Source organism: Pinus tabuliformis, chromosome Q, assembly GCF_031772625.1.
Source record: "Pinus tabuliformis cultivar Carrire ecotype Pingquan chromosome Q, CPIR1, whole genome shotgun sequence".
In the NCBI taxonomy this organism is placed as follows: domain Eukaryota; kingdom Viridiplantae; phylum Streptophyta; class Pinopsida; order Pinales; family Pinaceae; genus Pinus; species Pinus tabuliformis.
In genome coordinates, this window is record NC_142296.1 from 1215484155 (window position 1) to 1215507751 (window position 23597).

The window sequence follows — 23597 nt, forward strand, 5'->3', positions numbered from 1 at the left end:
AGAGAACCCCTTGCCAGATAAGATGGAATCGAAGGCAATAAGAATGTTGGATCCAGAATATAGGGTCCAGCAGAAATTTCTCATGAAGAGGGGTTGAACTTTGCGAAAACTGTTCCATATCAGCGAGCCTTTTCTGATTCCCAAGGATCGCTTTCTATACCAGAATTCAACAGGTTTTCCTTTAAGGTATTTTGACCTTATGAGATTACTCCACGGCCCGTCCCCAAATACGCCTCTGTGAAGAGATTTACAGAGCAATGCGTTTCCAAAGGCGCGGATGTTCTTCAGGCCCCATCCACCCATACATTTTGGGGCAGCGATGGATGCTATTTTGACAAGATGGATTTTTGTCTGATTTGCATGACCTCCCCAAAGGAAGTTTGCAATCAGCCTGTTCATCTGATTAACAATACTGCTAGGAAGATAAAAAATATGAGCCCAATAGACTGACAGTTGACAAAGGACTGACTGTACTAAAATAAGCCTGCCCGCAAGAGAGAGAAATTTGTATTCCCATTGGGCAATTCTCTTGTAGAATCGGTCCAGTAGCCATTGCCAGTCCCTGATTGAATGTCCTTTAGCCTTTAATGGAAAACCCAGATATTTGAATCCGAGTTGTAGCGAATTTGGGGCAATACCCAACAGGTCCGAAATCCATTTGACAGTATCTAACATCGCATCATTATGGAGAAGGAAAGATTTTTCCTTGTTAATGATCAGGCCGGTGGCTCTCTGAAATCTTAAGAGAATGTCGTTTATGCAGGTCCAGGAAGCCCTACAGAGCATAGCAAGGATGAGAATATCATCAACGAACAGACTATGAGAGATGGAGATGTTCTTGCAGATTTTAACTGGAAGGCATCTCTTCTCCGCAACAGCTTTGTTGATCTGACTGCTGAGGGAGTTCATCACCAGAATGAACAGCAGTGGAGAGAGGGGACATCCCTGGCGAAGACCCCTCTCAGCTTGAAAGAAAATAGAAGGAATGCCATTCACAATCACCGAATACTTAACATTTTCTACACATGACATGACCCAATTGACCCCTTGGGATTTAAGACCAATTTTTGCTAACAAGATTCTCAAAAAGCCCCAATCGACACAATCATAAGCCTTTTGCAAGTCGATTTTGAGAATAGCAGCATCCATATTCTGCGATATTATTTTGAAGAGGCTTTCTTGAGTCATGGAAACCGCGTCCAAGATTATTCTGCCCTTTAAAAAAGTGTGTTGTTCTCTAGAAATATAGGAGGATAGGATGGGCTTCATACGTTCTGCAACAATTTTAGAGATAATTTTGAAAGTGATGTTACATAATGATATAGGCCGGAAGTCCTGAAAGGTATCAGCGCTATGTTTTTTTGGAATAAGCGCTATAAATGTAGATGTAGTTGCAGAGTGTATATTCCCAGCCATCCGGGAAGCATCCACCATACCCAGCAAATCCCGTTTGAAGAGATCAAAATAGTGAAGGAAGAATTCTATTGGCCAGCCGTCAGGCCCCGGGCTTTTATCCTTCTTGAAGGATTTCATGGCCTTTAGAAGTTCATCTTCAGAGATGGGCCTTGTGAAGTCTTCATTTGCATCATTGTTAAACATTTCTGGCACATTCTCAATACTCCATATGGCGTCCTGGATATCAATCTCCCTTCTTTTATACTGGTTTTGGAAGAAACGAACTGCCTCCGCCGTGATTTGGTCCTGTGAGAAAAGATTGTTTCCCCGATCATCTCTGATCCTCCAGATAGAGTTTTTTACCCCACTTATAATATCATTGTTACCCCACTCATAATATCATGATGTTTACTTACTATACTAGTGCAGTTAAACTTGTGGTCTGTAAACAGTGAATTGGAATATTTCATTCATTTTTGTGTGGCATGATCATGTTTATTTACTATACTAGCGAGTATCTGAAATTGAGGTTGACGAACATTAAATTGGAATATTCCATTCCTGTGGCATGTTCTACACTGATTTTTGTGATTTTTGTGGACTCCATTTTCTATATAAAATATTATTTTTTTTCAAAAACTTATAATGTTGGAGTGTTTGAATAGTTTTTGATAACTTAAATTAATTCAAGATTATGGAGAATTTCTCAGCACCCAAAATCATAAATTTTAACAAATATAATTTAAATTTTCAAAATTTTCTGCCTAATTTTATCATAATCTTATAAGTATTTCCATTATTTTATCATCTAATTTGTGAACTCTCTAAACTAAACTTTTGCTATTAAATAATAATTACTAACATATTTCAAAATTTCCAAGTTTTCAAAGACTTTATTATTAAAACTTTTGCCCTCTAACAATTTAATTATGAAATATAAACTCTTATTAGATATAATTAATCTATATTAAAATAAATTAATTTTTATAAATTTATATTAATATAAAAAACTTTAAATTGGAAAAGGTTAATATAAAAGATCATCTTAAATTTCTTTCATCCCAGTATATTTTGAAATTATAAAAAATTTAAGAAAATTAGAAATATTTCATCCTCCTTGTATTTAAATCCAATCTACGTAATAAAACATCTGCTGTTGCGGTCGAACCTTCAAAATTGCCTAGATTCCTGTTAAATCAATAAAAACAAACTAAGGATGAAAACTGATTTATTGATGGAAGTTTAATTTTGGGGAGAGCGGAAGTTTAATTTTGGGGAGAACGGACAGGGGAAAGTGATGAAGCTAAGCATTTAGGTTTAGCGTTTTTGCACAGTTTGCCTTAGGCAAACCTTAGTCTTGGACAAGGTGCAAGGATACCCTGCAGCCACCTGCACCAGATCAAGACAAGGGAGAGTTTCGGGTCAATTAGAGGAAGGTGGACAATATGCAGGCGAGGTTGACAAAGAAATGATAGCTCTGAGTGGGGCGGGGGGGGGGGGGGGGGGGGAGCGGGGGAGGCGGAGAGATCCCCTCCTATAAAAATGCAACAACCATAACAATGCAACAACAAGTGAGACAAGTAGGAATGGAACGAACGTAAGCATAGTGAAATGAGGTAAGGACGCGTCGGTCATGGGGGCTCGATGGCAAGCGGGGCTGGGGAACAGATGCCTACCCAGAGCGATGAAAAAACCTAGGTTTGTAATTCCAAACAACAAACTCGAAGAATACAGAGGATATATGAAAGATCATGCTTTGATCTGTAAGTTTGTGGGGACATGGCCGTTTGAAAAAGAACTGGCCAAATGGATACAATAGAGATGGAAGCCCAAAGGACACATTGACCTAAAACTCGATGCTAAGGGCTTCTTCACGGTCATTTTTGCTAATCTGGAAGATAAGGAGAGGGTTTTTGAGGAGGGACCCTACTTCTTTAACAACGCAGGTCTCTTTATGAGGCACTGCGAAGAATGCTACAACCCTGACAAAGAGAAAATGTTGGCGGTTCCTATATGGGTCAGGTTTTTTGGACTCCCAATCAAGTTCTGGGATCCAAAGATTCTGGAGGGTATCGAGAACTCAATCGGGACTTTTGTCAAAGTGGCTGAGACCACCAGGGGGGAAAGATATAAGTCAGGATCTGCATGTACATGAATATTACAGAACCGATCCCAGATTATATTGAAGTGGAATACCATGATGAGGTGTGGAAACAACCAGTGGACTATGGGCATATTCCTTTCCACTGCAGAAGATGCCATGAATATGGGCATCTCTTCAAATCATACCCTCTAAATGAAACTGGAGCATCAACAAATCTTGGGAACGAGGAAGAAGTGACGAAGATGGAAATAGCGAGTAGGGAGGATGATGAAGGCTTCACAGAAGTGCCACATCAGAGAAAACCTCCAAAAGGATAGACTAATCAGAAACCACCTTCCAAGGAATTAACTCACGAAAATCAGAAAAAGTTCGGGGTATTAGAAGAAGAGGAAATGGAAGCGGAAGGGCGAGATAGTGACGAAGAATTAGCAGAACCTATAAAGATAGACAAAGGGAAAAATAAAACGCAAACAAGTCTGGAGATCAAGAAGGAAGGGGAGAGAACAGAAAACCCTCAAGGCCAGACCCAAATGGGGATAGACCCCCAGAAGGACAAAGGAAGTGAAGAGGAACAAGTTCTAAAGAGACTTCTACACGAGTGGAGGCATTTGGACGAAAGATTCATTCTAGAAGATCAAAAGAAATTATACAAAGACATGTTCCAAAGATATAAGGGGAAAGGAGGGGTAGTCATAATAAATCAATCCAAATAGTTAGGATCACAAGGAAGACAAAGCACAGATACGAGTAATGCAAGGAAGGGTAGAAGAAAACAAGCAAGAAGACCTATGAGCGAGACCATCCAAATGGTTGGAGAAATGCTGGTAAACTCAGGAAGAGTCGTACCTCTGTCAGAGGTATTCTAATAACCCCTCTAGTTGTTAAAATGATAATTACAACATGGAATATTAGAGGGTTGAAAAGTAAGGGGAAATAGAGATATCTGAAAGAGAGACTGAAGAAAGACAAGCCCAATATAATGATCATGCAAGAAACAATTATTAGTGAACAGAAACTAAAAGATATGATGAGAAAATTTAAGCTGCATTATTTAGTAATAGGTTAGGATGCCATAGGCAGTGCAGGGGGCCTGGCAATTCTCTGGAACCCAGAGGAGATTCAATTTGAAAATTGGGTAAGTATACACCAAATTGTTTCATGTAAATTCAGGCATATTGGATCATAGGAATGGATCCTTCTCACTGGAGCATATGGTCCACACATACCGGGAGAGCGCATGATCTTCCTCCAAAACTTGGGAAAAATCAGAAGCCTCTTCCCACAACCTCCATGGATTGTAGGAGGAGACTTCAACATGATCACATCCCTAAAGGAAAAAAGACGAGGCCTCAGAAGATTAGACTCAGATAAGGAAGCCTTCAGAGGTATGATTATGGAAGAAGGACTGGTCGATATACCAACGATAAATGGGATTCACACATGGAACAATAGAAGAGGAGGCACACACCAAATCGCCTCGAGGCTAGACAGATTCCTAATATCAGAATAGATAATAAACCGAGATATCTTCATTGAAGCAACAATTCTTCCGAGAATGGGTTTCGACCACTAGCTGATCAAACTAGAAATTGACATCAAAGCAAGCCCCAAGAAACGTTCGTTTGGGTTTGAGGCCTTCTGGCTCAGAGACCAAAAGTTCTTGACGAAAGTGGAAGAATAGTGGAAACCAAGCCAACAAAGGGGAAGAAGCAGAATGAAGACCTTCCAATTAAAATTAAAAGAACTAAAAGAGGGTAAAAAAAATGGAACAAGGAAGAATTTGGGAACATCTTCAAGGATCATCAGCTCCTCGACTAGAAGATGTGGAAATTGCAACAAGAAATCATAATAACACACAAAAGAGAGGAACTTGCTAGAGAGGAAGGGGTTTTGATAAGCCAAATTGAAAAAAGAAGGAAACAGGAGGAAATTCTTTGGAAACAAAAATCCAGAGTGAATTTGTTAAGAGAGGGGGAGAGGAACATGAAGTTCTTCCATCAAGCCATGATTCAGCAGAGACAAAGAAATAGAATGTTCTCCATAAAAAACGAAGAAGGACTTCGCTTAACTCAGCATGAGGAAATGGAACAGACTCTGGTAAGACAGTTCAAAGACATCCTTATGGAACCCCAAGAGGATAGAAGAGAAGCTACCGGGAGAATCTGCAATGAGATACCAAGAATGATCACCACAGACCAAAACCTAGCTATTTTGAGAGCAGAAACTCTGGAGGAAGTGGAAGAGATTGTGAAAGGAATGAAGAAGAATAAAGCTCCTGGACCATATGGCTTCACAGCGAAATTCTACCAAGCGGGATGGAATTTCTTAGGGCAAGACATCCTGGGAGTAGTGGAAGAATCTCGAAGAAACCAGAAGGTATGTCCAGGCCTTAACTCGACTCTCCTGTCCCTTATCCCTAAAACGGCTAAGTCTGAAACCCCGTAAGGTTTTAGACCCATTGCTCTTTGTAATGCCATATAAAATTATTGTAACTGTAATGGCCAAAAGACATAAGCCAATCCTTTCTAGCATTATTTCTTCGAAACAAACTGGTTTTGTGGAAGGTTGAAAAATTCTGGATGGCTTGGTAGCATCACCAGAAGTAGTGCATTCTTTGAAATCCAAAATTGAAGCTGGAATGATGATCAAATTGGATCTCTCTAAGGCTTATGATTGTCTTAATTGGACTTACCTTAAATCAGTTCTAGTGGCCTTCGGTTTCTACAATAGATGGATAAATTGGGTCTTTGATATGATACCCACCCCGAATTTCTCCATTCTTCGGAATGGGTCGCCAACTTCAACCTCCAATGCCTCTAAAGGACTGACACAGGGGGACCTTATCCCCCTCCCTGTTCATCACTGCGGCAGAAGGACTAGGAAGATATATCAAAAAAGAATTGAGGGAAAGGAAAATCAAAGGGCTTCAGATATGGAGTAATAACCTGCCGATCACACACCAACAATTTGTGGATGATATCATGTTGTTTTGCACAATTCCTCTCAAAGAAGTAAAAAGAATAAAAGGGATCCTAGACCTCTTTATGGAAGAATCTGGTACTCAAATCAACAAGGAGAAATCATGCACACTCTTCTTCAATACTACCGGAAATGTCAAAATATATTTGACAAGACTATTGGGTTTCCATTTGAGCAACTTACCCACAAAATATCTTGGCACCCCATTAGCCCTGAATCCTCTAAAGATGGAAAATTGGCAACAAACCATTGAGAAACTCGCTAACGGATTGGCTAACTGGTCATTCAAAACCTTAAATATAGCAGGGAGAGCAGTACTGGTCAAAGCGGTCTTACAAGCAATTCCAATCTACCAACTATCGGCAACAACAGCCCCAAAGGTGCATACAACAAAATGGTGGAGATCTTCAAGAAATTCCTCTAGGGAGGAGAAAAGCAACAAAAGAAATGGGCTTTGATATCCTGGAAGGGCCTGATTAAGAGTAAAGAGGAAGGAGGATTGGGATTGAGAGATCCATACACTTTAAACCAAGTAATCAGAGCTAAGCTCTGGTGGAGATGGATGAGGGGAGGAGGAGGCCTATGGAAAAGAATCTGGACAAAAAAATATAATATGCAAGAAACAACAGAAGACATCTTAAGACTTGAGGAAATTCCAAAGGCTCTACAATATGGAACCTGGCCAGCCAAAACAGGAACATAATATCCAAACATGCCTTTTGGGAAATTCGGAATGGAAATTCAGGCAAATTCTAGGAAGAAGTTTGGCAGCAAAGGGAGAGAATGAGTGAGTTGAAGGGACTAAGAAACACATGCCAGAGGGAAATAGAGGAAGGTTCGAAATATGTGAGTGATTTTTGGAACATAGAACACTAAGAGGAGTCTTGGAGAACCTGGAAAAGTATGGAAAAATGGGATAGGAATATTGATACAGAATAAAGAGAGGTGTATATTAGAGAAATGAAGACAAGGAAAATAGCTATCAAAACAGGTACAGCCATACTGAGATGGGGTCATTCATCAAAGGGAACCTTCATGACTAAAGAAGCCTACAAAGTCATCACGCCGTAGTAACAAGACGACTTAACACCCTTATGGGAACAAATCTAGCAAAGGAAATGGTGGCCAAAAGTGACTCACTTCCTATGGCTTGTAGGCAAAGGACACATTCTAACATGGGATATGTTGCCTATGGAAACAGGATCAGGAAACGCAAGAACACCTTTTGAATTCTTGTCTTTTTGCCCAGCAAAAATGGGAAGAAATCAGGAGACTCTTTGGAAGGACAAATAGGGATCATCATAGCATCAAAGAAACAATCAAACAATAGGGGCACGATCAATTTAAAGCCCAGTGGTTTGAAGAGCCTAGAGTATAGCAGTAGGCATGAACATGTGGATGATATGGAAAGAATGAAACCGGAGAGTTTTTCAAAACAAAGAGCAGTCTCTAGAGCAGGTCTGGAAAAGAACCCAGAGTCATATAAGAGAAACTATCCTAGCGGAAGCTTAGAGTCAAGAGGATTGGAAAACGACACTGGAGGAAGAACAAATCGTAACCCAGCTAAATCTAGACCAAGGAATGGTAGTTCCTCAGATGCGAAATCCTCCTGAAACAAACAACATTAGCCTTATCCATTTCTCGCGCCCTTCTGAAGGTTTCATCAAACTGTATTTTGATGGAGCTTCCAAAGGCAACCCGCGTTCAACAGGGCTTGGAGGCATCTTTCGGGATGACCAAGGCACGACAAGCTGGGTGTACTCAGACCATGGTGGTATCATGAGCAAGAACGAAGATGAGCTTATGGCAGTTTATCAAGGACTCAGAATAGCTATAAGAAATGGATACAACAACCTGGAAGTAGAGGGTGACTCTGAACTGGTTATTAACATGATAAGGAATCTACATAATAGTAAGACATGGGACAAAGTTGCGAAAAGCTGGAGGACAACTAGCTTGGTAAAGGACCTAGAAACCATTATAAAGTGATTTGAATATATGATTATAAAACATGTAAGAAGGGAAGGAAACAAGGCAGTTGATTTCCTAGCCAATTGGGGAAGTAATGAAGAAGGTGGCAAGTTGGATAGGATCTGGCCGATACACTTGGAGGAGCCTAGATTAGAGCCCCTCAAATCGATCCTTACCTAAGATTTACATGAGGACACAACCTCAAGATAGCAAATACAGGTGGCCCCCGATCGGGGTGGTGAATGTGGAGCGTACGAACAGAAGGACAACAAATGGGAGAGGATGGCCAGGATGGCCACCAACTGCCCTCATCATAGATCAAATGGAAGTGGTGGCATCCTGCATGCGCGGGGGAGTTTCAAGGCAAAGAAGTGACAGGAGAGTGGGGGGAAAGAGGTAAGAAACGGTGATGGTAGTGGGAGGGGACACAGGATAGCTGGGAAGTGGTACATGAGGGTGGCTAGGGTGGGTTGAGAGCGCAGTGTGCAGCGAAGGAAGGAGGAGATCGGAGCAACGCAGACATTGGGAATTTCTGTGTGAAAGCATAAATCTGGGTCTATTTCCTTAGACTCACCTCCTGCATCTCATTCTGTCATGCATAGTAGGCAGGAAAGCCGGGACTTGCTAGGAAAGGGCCACGTCTGAGCGGGTCTCCAACTCACCTTGTTATCAATAGCAAGTTGGAGGAGGTGGGAAAGCTGGGAATGGCAGAGGGAGGGTTGGGTCTGCATGGTGAGCAAGGTAGAGGAACAGAACATGGGCATGCCGAGGGACTGTAGTAGTAGGGAAAAGAGTCAGCTCGTGAATTCTTAAAATACAATCTATGTGGGAGACATGATGATAGAGGCCTTAACCATTTACCTGAGTCCAGGTGGGAGAGACCCTCGATGACCCAAAATAATGGGGGAGACTGGAGCGGGGAAGGAAGGCAGAGGGACAGAGACATGCTGGCTTATAAGAAAAATGTAGCTCCTAGAAAGCTAACTTTTGTTGTTTCTAACTGTAAGCAGGAGGTAGTAAAGGATAAGATGGCTTACCTAGGTAGAGGCAGGGGTCATGGAGGTAGAGGATGCCAGAGCCAACCGGGTAGAAGCGATCCGACGACCTCGACACTAGCAAGTCAGAGGCGAGGAAGGAAATCCATGAGGACTGCTATTCAAGAAGCTGCAGGTGGCGAGTGAAGTGGTAGAAATCGCCCAGGGTATGCCAAATATCAAAAAGGATTTGAAAAACCTACAAATCATCATAATAATGAAAGACAGAAAGCTTGATGAGATCCAACAACGGTTGATGAAGCTATCTCCAAGAGACTCGGCAACAACACCTGCAAATGTGGATTCTGATAAAGATGACCAAAAGGATTAGTTTCTTTGCACGTTTTAGTTTGATCTTTTTGCATATAGCATTTCCTGCTTAGATGTTTTATGTTAGACTCGAACATTAGTATTTTTAGATGTGCAGTTTATTTAGCTTGGATGGAAAGACTCATAAAACTTTGCTATTGGATGGTTTATAATAGAATCAGGTGGCCAACAAACTTGGCTTCCCGTATGGGCATGTTGAGGCCACCAAACTACTGTATATGGAACAACTTGGTTTTATAAATAGAAAAGAAAGGTACTACCATAGCTTACAAAAATAAAATAAAAACTAAGGCTATTGTATAAAAGGTTTTACTGCTGAACATCTGAATTAAATTACCATACAAATTTACTTATATTTATTGAATTAAAATGCTTTCTCTAAATAGTTTTGACTGGGTTACTTTTATATATATATATGACAATAAAAAATATTTTATGGTGGACCATCGTGGCTATAATGTCTATGTACGGGTTTTCATAATAGGAATATTAGCTCCTTCCTTTTTTTCTTTCTGAAATATATATGGAGTGAACTCAAATTTCTGAAGATAATATGAGATTTCTTAAATTGTTTTTCTCACAAAATTTAAAATTAAATTAAATTAATTATAAAAACGGGAACTGATAAATCTGCCTTATTCATAATTGTAAAGAAAATTACAATTAAAAAGTTGTATTTATTTATTAACTAAAATAGATATACAGAAAGTTCGATGAAAACCTACACTAAAGCTCTTATATTCTGTGTGACTGCTCATGCTAATTTACCGTAAAGAGGTCCAAAAATTACACTTCAAATTTTATATTTCTCTATTACGTTTCAAGTTTTATATTCCTCCAAGAATGGGTCTAATACTAATGTATGGCATTAATATTAACAGTTCATCACGTTAAAACTGAAATTCGAACCTAAGCTAATTAGTTCAAGTTACTCATCCAGTCGCCTGCACACAATATTTTGCATCATGCAACAGAAGCTTGACATCAGAAGTAGTAATGGTAAAAGTTTCTGAAAAATTTATCAACTAGTAGTGGCAAAATGGAGATACCATAATCATTCGTCCATTGCACATAGTGGGGCAAGAGTCTGTCCACAATGTCGTGACTGATAGGCTCCATGTCTTTACCGGCATCGCGGTCCCTGAGTTTGGTCATGTCACCCAGATTTCCACTAATAAAACGAGGCGGTGGCCCTCTGATTCTTTGGCTTTCCATAATCTTCTTGATGGTGCGCGGCTTCCACCAGAATGTGTAGAAAAAATTGCAGAGGTGCTTGCAAACTATCATTCCCAAACTTAACAATTGCAGAAAAAGTATCGCCAATAATGTCTTGAGGATTCTCCTTCCTCTGATGGAGACATGGCTACAGCAGAAAAAGTATCGCCAATAATGTCTTGAGGATTCTCCTTCCTCTGATGGAGACATGGCTACAAGATTTGAAGAAGCTGTCAGTGTCTCTTGGAAGAGGAGTTGCAATTTATAGAAGCAAGAATTAAAAGGTACGATGCGCGGCCAACGTTGTCGTTCCGCGAGTGTACATGCGTTCTTGTTATTTAAAATGAGTTTTAAAGGTTCACATAAATTCATTATTTTTTAATTTCGTGGCAAAACGGTTTTTTTTTTACTCATTTGTTCTCTTCATTTTAAATGTATAAATAAATTCTGCATTTTTAAATTTCTTTCTGGGTATTTTGGTATTTACATATTTGGTATTTAGATGGTGTACATCAAAATTTAAACTAAAATTCAAAAATATCAAATTTTAAATTAAGATTATAAAGTATTTTAACTAATTTTTGATAAAAATAAATTTTAGTAAAACATTATAATAACATTATTTGATCCACTTAAAAACCTATAAATATCAATTTAAAAATATTAATAGAAAAATATAACAAATTATAATAGCTAAACTACCACTTGAATTGTGATTAGTTTAAATTATATTATTTAAAATGCCTTTTTAAATAAATGAATAGATTTAAATGGAAAAATAGATTTAAATGGATTCTTAATATGTTAAAATGTTTTTAAAGTATTCTAGATTTTACAACTACAACAAATTTTATTAAATTAATAAAATATATATTAAAAAATTAAAAAAAAAAAAAATTGTATTATTATTATAATTTATTTTCTAATAATAATAATTTGAATTATTCTTTATTATAATTTTAATAATATGTTAAAAAAATTATATTTTTCAATTAAAATATTTTAATTAAATATTTCAATTAATAATATTTAATATTATATAATATTTTTTTTATTCCATATTTTTGTGATCCATATTAATTGTTTGAAACTGATTTTCGGATTAATCTTATAGAACACTTTAATGTGTTCTCTATAGAATTATTTGTTGGTGGATGTTTCAAACACTCTAACCTGGGTTCCAAAAGTCAACCAACAGATAATTCTATGTGATTAATGCGAAAGTCAATTTCAAACAATATAAATATGTGTTGAATAAAAAGGTGGACATTTGAATATGAGTATTCATATTATTAGTTCTTTGGTGTTGATGTGTTTTCTTAATAAAACAACTACACTTGTATATCAATATTTTTTTTTATGATAATGACATGTTATTCTTAACCAAAAAACTCTAATTTTCATTTTAAAATTTTATTAGATATTTATGTAATTAATACATTAACAAATAATGTGTAATTTTTTTTTTCCTTTTTATAATTTCAAATTATATTATTAATTCCTCAAATTGTCTTGGTTTACTAAATCTAAAAGTCAGAATATAGATAGCAATTGAGGATTAGAAATAGGTTCTGCAAAATTTGCAAGATATGCATAATATAGCTAATGTTTCTATTAAACAATTTAGGAAAGAATGTCATTGGAATCATAGTAAACGAAATTAGAAAACACGTGAAACTAAGCTTCTAGCAAGTTAAAAACAAGGTTGTCATCTAAAGCATATCAATAAAAGACAATGAAACTAGTTTCTTGGTAGAAGTGCCTAGAGTTTCCTAGTGGAGGTTGGTTTATTGTGCTCAAATGATACTTTTCCCAAAAGATTCTTAATGTGCAAGAATGGGTTAATAATATGGAGGTCTTGATTTTGATGATCTCCAACAGTGCCCAAATCATGGATCTAGTTTGAAACGGATGCCAGAACTTATGAATCATAAACGTTCTCATGTTCCTCTACAATCTCATTCTCAATATCATAAATTTTGGGTTGAATAACTAGTGGAGTATGCTCATGATACCTATTCACGTAGGCATGTGGTCGGGCTGAAGCATGAGATATAATAATGGTGTCTCAACTCGTAGCTCCCTTCCTAGAATCACCCCACTAATGAGGCATAGAAAAAGGCTAGGGGAGACTAGAGTGTGAACAAGAGGTGGAGAGAAGCCAATTGGAAGGGGAGTGAATAGAAATGCAATAGGGATCCTGAGAAGTCCCAACAATGGGAATGTGCTACGGGTAGAGGCTTGAGGACTCCAAGAAGTAAAGATCTGAAAGGAATATAAAAATACATAAACAATTTCCAGCAATAAATGAGATATAACAAGAAGAGAATTAGACTATATACCTAAAACATAGCATGTCCTACGACTGAGTGGTATGAGGGGAGACTACACCAAGTTCACTAAAAGCATGACAACATCAAACTACCCTTGCAATTTGAGGGTTTGTAGGCACAATGAAGACAATCCTAGAGATGAATGAAAGAAATGAAAAGAGGCAAGGGCAAGAGCATTTGGTCCTTCTAACAAGAAGATAGGAAAAACACTTAAAAACTGAAAAATACCACATTGTTTGTAACATCCTCTTCTAATCTTCTTGTTTATTTAAAATGAAGTAAAAGAAAAAAAAATTCTTCATTTCTAAAATTTCTAAAATTTCTCATAATAATGGATACCTGGAGTTCTTAAATATGCACAATCTTTACATACACATACGTACTCTCTCAAAAGGAGTAATGAATGGATACTCCACCAGTTGGCCTCGAAAGTTACTCCAATCATATACAACCCTAATTCGGGTTATATATATCTATATATATATATATATATATATATATATATATATATATATATATATATATATATATATATATAAATAAAGGAAAATACTTTATTATTGTGAAGAATGGAACCCTCATATATTCATATTTATATTTTATCACAATTTTCCTTATTTTTGGAAGGTTATTGTATATATTTATTTCATGACTATATTATGACTCATCAACTCTTGTTGAAAATTATTTATTGATCATTTTATGCATAGTTTTTTTTCTTAAAATGTTTACCAAATTATTTAATGCGTATGATTTCTTAATGTATACAGAACAAAGTAATAATAGTTATAATTTTTCTTTAAGTTGTTATATAGATAGACTAATTGTATATACATATGCAACTATATGTATTCAAACATATACATACTATATTTACTGTTATAATGTTTTACACTCTCCTTTCTCGGACAACTTGTCATGGGATTTGCGAGTTGTTTTCTATTATTTATTTATCCTTTTTGTGCACAAGATTGTTGCCATCCAAGTGGTTGACAAACCTCCTATCACCAGGGTGACTGAGGCAACTAACGTGAGTCACTACTTAACCTACTTTTTCTATTGATATAGAAAGACCTATATATGTCTATGTGAATGGTTACATAATAACACTATTTTCATTTTCCTTTTTCTTTTGTTTTTGAGAGCATACCAAGTCACACAAATAGAATTAGTTAAAATGATTTATATTACTTATAAGATTCCCTCCACCTAAATTTTATGCTCTTTTACAATGATTCCTTTCCACGAAGGTTCATCTTTTATATGTTCCTAGTTCAAAGTTTACTTGATTTGTCCAATGAAAGCTTCCAACATAATACGTTACTTACGCTATATGTTCCCTCATGTATGCCCTTCATTACAAGTTAGAAACACATTTACAATCTTCCAACACATATAACTTGTAAATTACACTGGTACAACATTATGTCTAGTATTCAAATATTGAAATAAATTTTATATATATTTACCCAAGAGGATCTTTTTTGTTTTCTAAAATAGCCATTCAACAAAAAATAGAAATAGTAAAATACTCATGTAAATCATTCCTAGAAATGTGTAGAGGGATCTCATGGTCCTCCCAACCCTAAGCTAGAATCTACAACTAGCTACCCCCGAGCTCTACTCCTACTTGTCAGAGAAGCAGTCAACGAAATTTTCAAAAATTTTCCTCCTAAATGCTTACAACAATATCCTGATGTATACAAAGAATTTAAAATAATATTGTTCCCACTGGTTATGATTAGGAGACAACTATCTTTATCCCCCACAATGTTCCTACCAAGAGTAAACATCATAACATTTATCTTCACTCATGTTTTATTTTCTTTATTGTGGCATCTCTCTAAAATATTCCACTAAATAATAGCTGAAGTAAAAAAAATAATTCTTTTGCTTTTCCCTCTTCTTGGCAGTAACTAATTCTAATTTTTTCCCTAATAGCTACGAGTTAAGTTCCACTTGAGAGCCCTTAACACATTATCCAAAATGCTAGCAATAAAAAGTAATTTCTTTCTCATTTATAAGAGTAAATATTTACATTCACTGGTTAACCTTATTTTTTATTTTTATTTAGCTTTTCTAGCCATACCTAAGTAGTAAAAGTTATAATGATTATCCAAGCGTGTCACATCTCCCTGCCCATTAGATGGAAAACATCCGTAGCGTTTCAGATTCCATTCTTCATTAGAATAACATAAGTTAATCATTCCTCATTTATTCTTCCATTTCCTGAGTTGCCTCCTAAAACCCAAAGTGTTTGCATTTCACTTTCACTTCAGAAATGGTTCTATTTCAAGCAATTGTTTGCCTTTGATCCAAAATTTGTAAATGTTCAACCTCGAACTCTTGATCTAGTTTGACTAGAACAACATTGCAATTAACTATGTGAGTGGGATCGAATATATTTCTTCAACAAACAGACATGAAATTCATTATGAATTCTAACATGAGTTTGCAATGGCAATTGGTAAGAATTAAAGGAAATTTTAGCCAACAAGTTCCCATGAATTTTTCATGTATTTTGCATGTCATAAGATTTAAACCAATCAAAATCCTTTAAATTTGAAAAGAGGTACATGTAAATATTTTGGAGGGAAAATAAGAAAAAAATATATTTTTAAATTTTATTTTTGTCTTATCTTGTTGTAGGTTTACTCAAATTTCAGGTGTAGACACTTGTTGGATGAAAAAAGAAATTCCACTTTCAATGAGTACTCATTATGCATATTTTTGAGAAGGCATACATTGATATACATTGAATATACATTAAAACAAACATATTTAATGTATCTTCATTTTTTATTGATGTGGGTCTTCTCAAAATTATGCATAATGGGTACTTGTTAGATGTGGAATTTAATTCTGCATCAAATGAGTTTCTATGTTTGAAATTTCAGTACTACTATAATGAGGTAAGCTCAAAATACAGTTAAAAGAGTAGTTTTCTTATTTCTCCTCCAAAATTCATAACTCGTACTTTATTATTTTAACTAAGATTTTATTATTTTTCCTTAGGCAACTGCTTTTAGGCTGAAATTTCCTCTAATGCCATTTCCCTCACTCTAGCCAATATCTTGAATGCCCCACAAAACCAAGGAGCTAATTTAGAACAACACCCTAATTTCAAGGAGCTCTTTTTTGGTCATCCTTTCAAATAATCATGTTCCCACCTTTAAAATTATTTAGGGGTTCCTGTCAAATAACCATAGATTTTTTGGTTGCGATGTGCCTCCTTCATATGTTGTCTAATAATTCTCACCATTTATTCCATTTGTTATAACAAGTCTGGTTGCAATACTAGCCTATCCTCAAGTCAACACCAACTTAAACGAACATGATACTTATTCCTATATAAGGCCTCAAAGGGGCTCATTTTAAATGATGTTTGATAACCATTGTTATAGGTGAACTCTACCATGTGTAGGTAGTCCTTCCATTTCATAAGTTGGTTCATTACCTGCATGTGTAACATGTCCTTAAGAATCAAGTTAGCTCTTTGTATCTACCCATGAATATATGGATGGTATGAAATGCTAAAATTTAGCTATGTACCCATTGTTTTAAATAATGACCTCCGAAATTTAGAGGTAAACTTCATATCTCTATCTAATATCACTATTTTAGGTATACCTTGAAGTCTAAAATTTACTTCATGAAGATTTCAGCCACTTGTACAACTTAATATATATATATATATATATATGAATAAAATGGGTAGCCATTGTTATTATATCAACTACTACCGTAATGGAATAATGTGGTTTTCTTTTCCGACAAAAATCGTTTATAAAATCCAAACGGATCACTTCCCACTTTCACTCTACTAGAGATAAGGGGTTTAATAGTCGAGCGAGTTGTTGATCTTATGTTTTCACCTGTTGGAATTCTCGACAGCTAATGAAATATTCAATTACTTCCTTCTTCATCCCATGCCAAACGAACTATTCTTTAAGTGTTGTAATCATCTTCTCATACCGTGGATGACATGAAAAAGGTCTCTTATGATATTCATGCATGATCGATATTTTAGTTTCTTCTTGGTTTATATATAAAATATGTTTTAATATGTTAACAACCCACCTTTCCTAATTTCATAATTATTCCATTTATCTTGATCGTATTTTGATTTTAGATTTCCACATATGTTTTTATAATTCTTATCTATTAATGTTTCTTTCTTAATCTTTTCTAGTATGTCTCTATCAGTTTGGCTACAGTTATTTTGTACACTTGTTTTAAAATGTGACTTAACTTGATTTCTACCTTCTTTTATTTTCCCTTTATGTATTTAATGTTGAAGGAATATTCTCTTAGGAAGCCCATCCAGCTGCCTTGCCTAACATTCATATCAGATTCACTAAAAAAAGTACTCTGATAGGTCATTACATGCCTTTCTTGCATGAGCTCATCTGTACACGCCTCAAAATCATTATACGTGTTTTCAATTTTGAGTACCGAGGAAAAAATAAGTAGATATTTCAGGTTTTCAATTCTTTCAAGTCAATGTGGTGTCCACTCAAATCTCACCCCTTCCTTTTGTAATGACGTTATAAGATATGCCAATTTGGATAATACTTCCACAAACCCGCAGTAATATCCAGTAATTACCATAAATTATCTTATATCAACTATGTATTTTGGCATTCACCAGTCAAGAGTAGCTTTTAGTTTCTCAAGATCCCTTACTATCCCTTCTTTTGAAATCACATGGACAAGATATTTTAATTCGTCCTCCAAAAATTCACATTTGCTAAATTTTTCATATAGTTGATGTTCTCAAAATGTTTACAACACTATTTATAGATTTTTTTTATGTTCTTCTAGCATTAGAGAATATATTAATATGTCATATATGAAAATTAGCATGAACTTATCATGAAATTTGTTGAATACGTTGTTCATTAAGCACACGAAAGTGGCAGGTGCATTCGTAAGTCCACAAGGTAATATGGTGAATTCATAGTGTCCATACCAGGTTCAAGAAAATGTTTTTAGTGTGTCTTCCTCTCTCATCCTCAACTAGTAATATCTATATTTGAGGTTTATTTTTGAAAATATTGTTTCCCTCTTAACTTGGTCAAATAGGTCATCCATAAGAGGTAAGGCATATTTATTCTTCACTGTTAATTTGTTCAATTGGTGATTGTCAATGCATAGTTGGAATATTCCTTCTTTTTTCTTCACAAAAGGGATGAGTGCACCCTATGGAGATACACTAGGTCTAATATAACCTTTACTCAATTATTCTTGTAATTGTATTTTCAGCTCCATGAATTTTGGTATTCTCATTTTGTAAGGAGCCTTAGATACTATAGATGCTACCAAATGTTAATTTTATAGATAATTCCATTTCCCTTTTAGTTAGTAGCCCAGGAATCTCTTGTAGAAGCAAATCCTGATAATTTCGTACCACCTCCAATATTCTAAGGACTCATTCAATTTATTTTGGGAATGATTTTCCACATTAATAGGAAAGAGCTAAGATCCTTTCCTTACAACGTTCTTCAGTTTAAATGCTGATATTTAACATATTGAAATAGGCTTGGGTATGCCTCTTATAATTTGTCTCCTCGTTGTTTGTAATGCATGTAACATTTTTGTCAAGGCAATTAACAATTTATCCATTTCTTCGCAACAATTCCATGCATGTTAAGACCTTATAAGAGCCTAATTGTAGTATATTTAGATTTATAGTATTTTGTTTCCCATTTAGCACCATTGGACAATATTGACCTAGATGGTGACTCTTCTAATTACACTAGTGGATAATTGAACCAACCAAATATTTTTATAATTTTCAGCCATTAATTTACAAGTTTATATAACCTTAGGGACAAGATAACTTAGGCTAGCATGAGTATCAATTAATACATAAACATATTGGTTAAGCAAAATACCTTCTACCTCTACCATGGTGAACTGTTGTTTCTCTTAACGCTCTTCCAAAGTGGCACTAATATATGGAATGTTTCTAGCTACATCCTTGATGTTGGAGGCCTCTTGCTCATTTTGAATGTGCCATACTAATTTTATATTGTAGGGAATATTTCACAAAAGGCGGGGTTCACCACAACACCAACACTTCAAAGGCTCTTTATCTTTCCCGTTAAGTCCCTTATTAGGTCGGGTTTTTCTAGACCCAATTTCGGTCTGCATTTGCAATTTTTGGGACAAATCATTATTCTTGTTAAAGATACAAATTTTCCCTCCTTTTCCACCATGTTTAAACCATCCACGTTTTCCTCCCTTACCACTTTTCACCATCCAATCTCTCTTTTTATTAAGGAAAAATTTTAAATTATTACTATTCTGCATGGCTTGTTAGTAGGAGATGATCGCTTTGTGAATAACCTCGTCCATTGTCTTGGGGTTATCATATTTGATTCACTCCTTCAATGAAAGGAGAAGATAGCTTAATAATCATTGATTTTTTTTTCTTTTTCCTCTTTTATGTAAGGCACATAGTGTAACATGTGCGTGAATTTCATTAGAAACTCATCCACAGAGATTTTTCCCATATTTAATTGATGAAATTCCTTTGGATTCTCATCATAATATCATCTCATTAGATGCTTCTCCTTCAACAATCACTAGAATTCCTCCAAGTTAACCTCTTTCACATTCAAGTTATGAATTGATAAAAAAAAATCCCACCATAAGGAAGCTTCTCCCTGCAACTAGTATGTGGCTAACTTGTCCTTGAACTTAGTGGAGCAGTCATAAATCTAGATATACTCATGAACATTCAATAACTATCCCTATGTTGCTTCCTCACATTGCCCATCATACGTTTGGGGTATGATATTTCTAAATTCCTCATGTAACTCCACCTTGGGTTTCCTTCGAGACTTAGTCTAAATTTTGGAGGAGATATGTTCCTCCTTAACTTTCCCTTTTTTACTCTCAACTTCTTCTTCCATCATCTTCCATTTAGAGGTTTCCCCCATATTTTCTTCTTCTCTCATTGCCCTCATAGTCTTGGAATTGGATTTATCTGTCAAATTCTTGATTATTTGTTCTTTCACTACAATTGCTTTTAATAAACATTCATGAGGAACATGAAGGTTAAATATTTCAGTGTGTATTTATTTCATCATTTTTAATAGTTCTCTAGTAGGGACTTGGGCCTTTTGGCCAAAATGTACATAAAATTCTTCCTCACCAATGTGAGCATCATCATGAGGCTCAACTATGATGTTTCCTCTTTTTCCACTCAGCGTATAAGTTATATGTGTAAAATCAAAGTGTGTTGCTAGAGGGAATTCATGGTTAGCATAAGGTCTCAACTTTTGAACCTAGTTTTTGCTTTGATACCACCTGCAACATCTCTCTTCAAATCCACTCATTTATCAAAAAAAAAAGTAAGAGGGGATTTTTTATTCTTCTTCTTTATTTGTATAAGTTAACATTATTATGCGTACATGAAGTTCTTAAATTTTCATAATCTGTATATACCTATATGTACTTTGGAAAAGGGAATAATGAGTTGATGGCAATTTTTTATGTATGTCAACATTTCCAAAAGAACACCCATCTTTGAATGGATTCCTCATGAATATAGTTCTTGACCAAGTTGAACCACATATCACATTCCATATGGGTCATTTGATCTAAATATTTTGATATATCTATATATATATATATATATATATATATATATATATATATATATATATATATATATATATATATATATATATATATATATATATATATATATATATATATATATATATATATATATATATATATATATATATATATAGATATATATATACATTGCAATAGGCATAACCTTACAAAAAACCAAGAAGCATAAGTTCAATTTTCTCTCCCACTCTCATTTAACAATTATAAGAACATAATGGTCCTCCAAAACCCTTATAGTATATATATAAATAAAAAGACATTGAAGAAAATGTATTGGGTGTGATGGCTATATCTCAATTTTTTAATATTTTGATATTTGCTTGACTAGAACACATTACGAATACACCCAACAATGCATTATAATACTTTTATGGCTCATGTAACATTTTCCTTGACTTACCACAACTTCCAATCATGCAGTGTAACTATACATAATGTTTGTATATTAATTTCATGTTTTTCTCTTTTCATAATATTTTATTTTATAATACACAGGTGTCGAAACTTCTATTCATTGTGTTAGAGCTATGTGGCCACCTTCTCTAACAAATAAATTATAGTGGTCCTCGGCCACGTAATTGACATACATATGTATGTATAATTTGTTGCCACCTATCTTGAAATGGTTGTTAATCCCAATGGTCTATAATTCCTTGACCTAAAATCAATGATGGGATGGAATTGAGGTCAGTTTTGGGTGTAACTACCCATGGTATTTCCACCATCCCATCTCATTTGAACACCTAAAGGTCTAAGGCAGATCTATGTAGCTTACAACCTTTGTTCCATTATTTAAAGTTTTCTATACTCATTTGAATGGTGATATTTCCATTAAGAAAGGTTACAGGCTCCACCAGCATTCTTGAGTACTCTGAATGGAGCTACACGAAGGCTAATTATTTGCAATTCAGTTATTTACCTACCTATGTTCCTTGTAAGAGTTATTTTTCCAGAGTCTTAAGTTCATATGCCTTTTTTGCAAATTCTCCTAGAAAGTAGATATGGGGGGTAACCTTCTTTTTCTAGGAGAAACTTTTTTCACCTTGCTTTACACTAACAATCTCAACAATAAGGGTTTATTGGTGTGTTGCTTTTCTCACTTAAATGGACAACCATGGATGGTTGTCACAATACATATGGGTATGCAATATTTTTTTACAAACCCTAGGATTTTCCCTTTGAACCTTAGAAATTTCTTTGATACTTTTTTTTATGCTTCTAGCCCATACTCTTTTGTAATCTCAAATGTAGGCTTGCGGCACCCTAGAGGCTCCCATGAAAGGTAAAACTCTTTTCAAAAACTCTTCTTCTCATAGTTTTTGGTTAAGGTTATTTCCCTTGTACTACATCATTTTTTATTTTAAATTGCAAACTACATATATTAATCATCACATATGCTATCTTGCAAGGTTTGGAATCATGGGAATATGATCACTTTCAATATTTCTTTGTGTTTCTAATTTACAACCTACACATCCTCCAGGTTCTTACATGTTATTTTTTTTTCTAGGACATCTAAATAGATCGGTAAAAACCCTAATTGGCTTCCTTGAATATTTAGCGATTTAATCTCAAAAGATAAGGACTCCTTTTGTAAAATTTCTTTGATTTTACTAAGTTCTTTTAGCGAGTCTACAACTATAATTTTTGTATTTTTGTCAAGCATGTTTAATGTACATGCTAGTTGGTCTCGATAGTTACAGTTTCAACCATATTCGACCCTAATTTATTTGTAACATAGCTATTATATTTCGTTTTTTGAAAGGAAAAAGCTTTATTATTTTCCAAGAATGACACCCTCATATACTAATATATATTTTATCATATATTTCTTGTCTTCTTAATGGTCATTGTATATAGTTATTCTAGTAACTATATCATGAATGGTGAAATCTTGCTAAAAATTTATTTCTTGATATTTTTTTCATAATTGTATATTTTCAAATGTTTACAAAATTATTCAGTGCATATGCTTATATAATGAAGAGAGAAAAAAGTCACAATAATCATCATTTTTCTTTAAACTATTATATCAACAACCTAGTTGTATATACATATGAAATTATATATATTCGTACAAGTACATACTATACTAAATTTTATAAAGTTTTACACCTTGGTTCTTGGTGGAGCATGTCATGAGATCTGCTAGTTATTTTATGGGTCCTATTTAACCTTCCTGAGCCCAATACTATTTCCATCCAGATGGTTGATAGACCTTTTGTCACTAGGGGTTTATATATAGTACTAAAAAAAATCCTTGTTTTTTTCTTTGACAGGTGGGAGTAGAGCTCTGATTAGGAAACAATTGTATTTCTCTCCCACATTATTTATACACAGAGACATAAAGTCCACTTCGTGGCATTTATCTCTAGTCATTCTTTTGTTTCTTTCTTGTGGTCTCTCTCTTCCAAATTCCATTGAATAAACACCAGAGGAGAAACTTTTCCTTATTTGGTTTCTTCCCTCTTCTCAAACATAAATAATTTCAACCATTTCCTTGACAATTAGAATTTAAGTTCCACCTAAGAGCCCTTAAGAGATCATCCATAATGTTAACAATAAAAAGTAATTTCTTTTTCATTT

General features: G+C 35.0%; 1 pseudogene; it reads right to left on the reverse strand.

Moving 5' to 3' along the window:
* The window catches only part of LOC149224150 (cytokinin hydroxylase-like), a 33746-nt pseudogene extending 22508 nt beyond the window's left edge, over positions 1 to 11238 (reverse strand).
* Positions 11239 to 23597: the final 12359 nt, after the last annotated feature.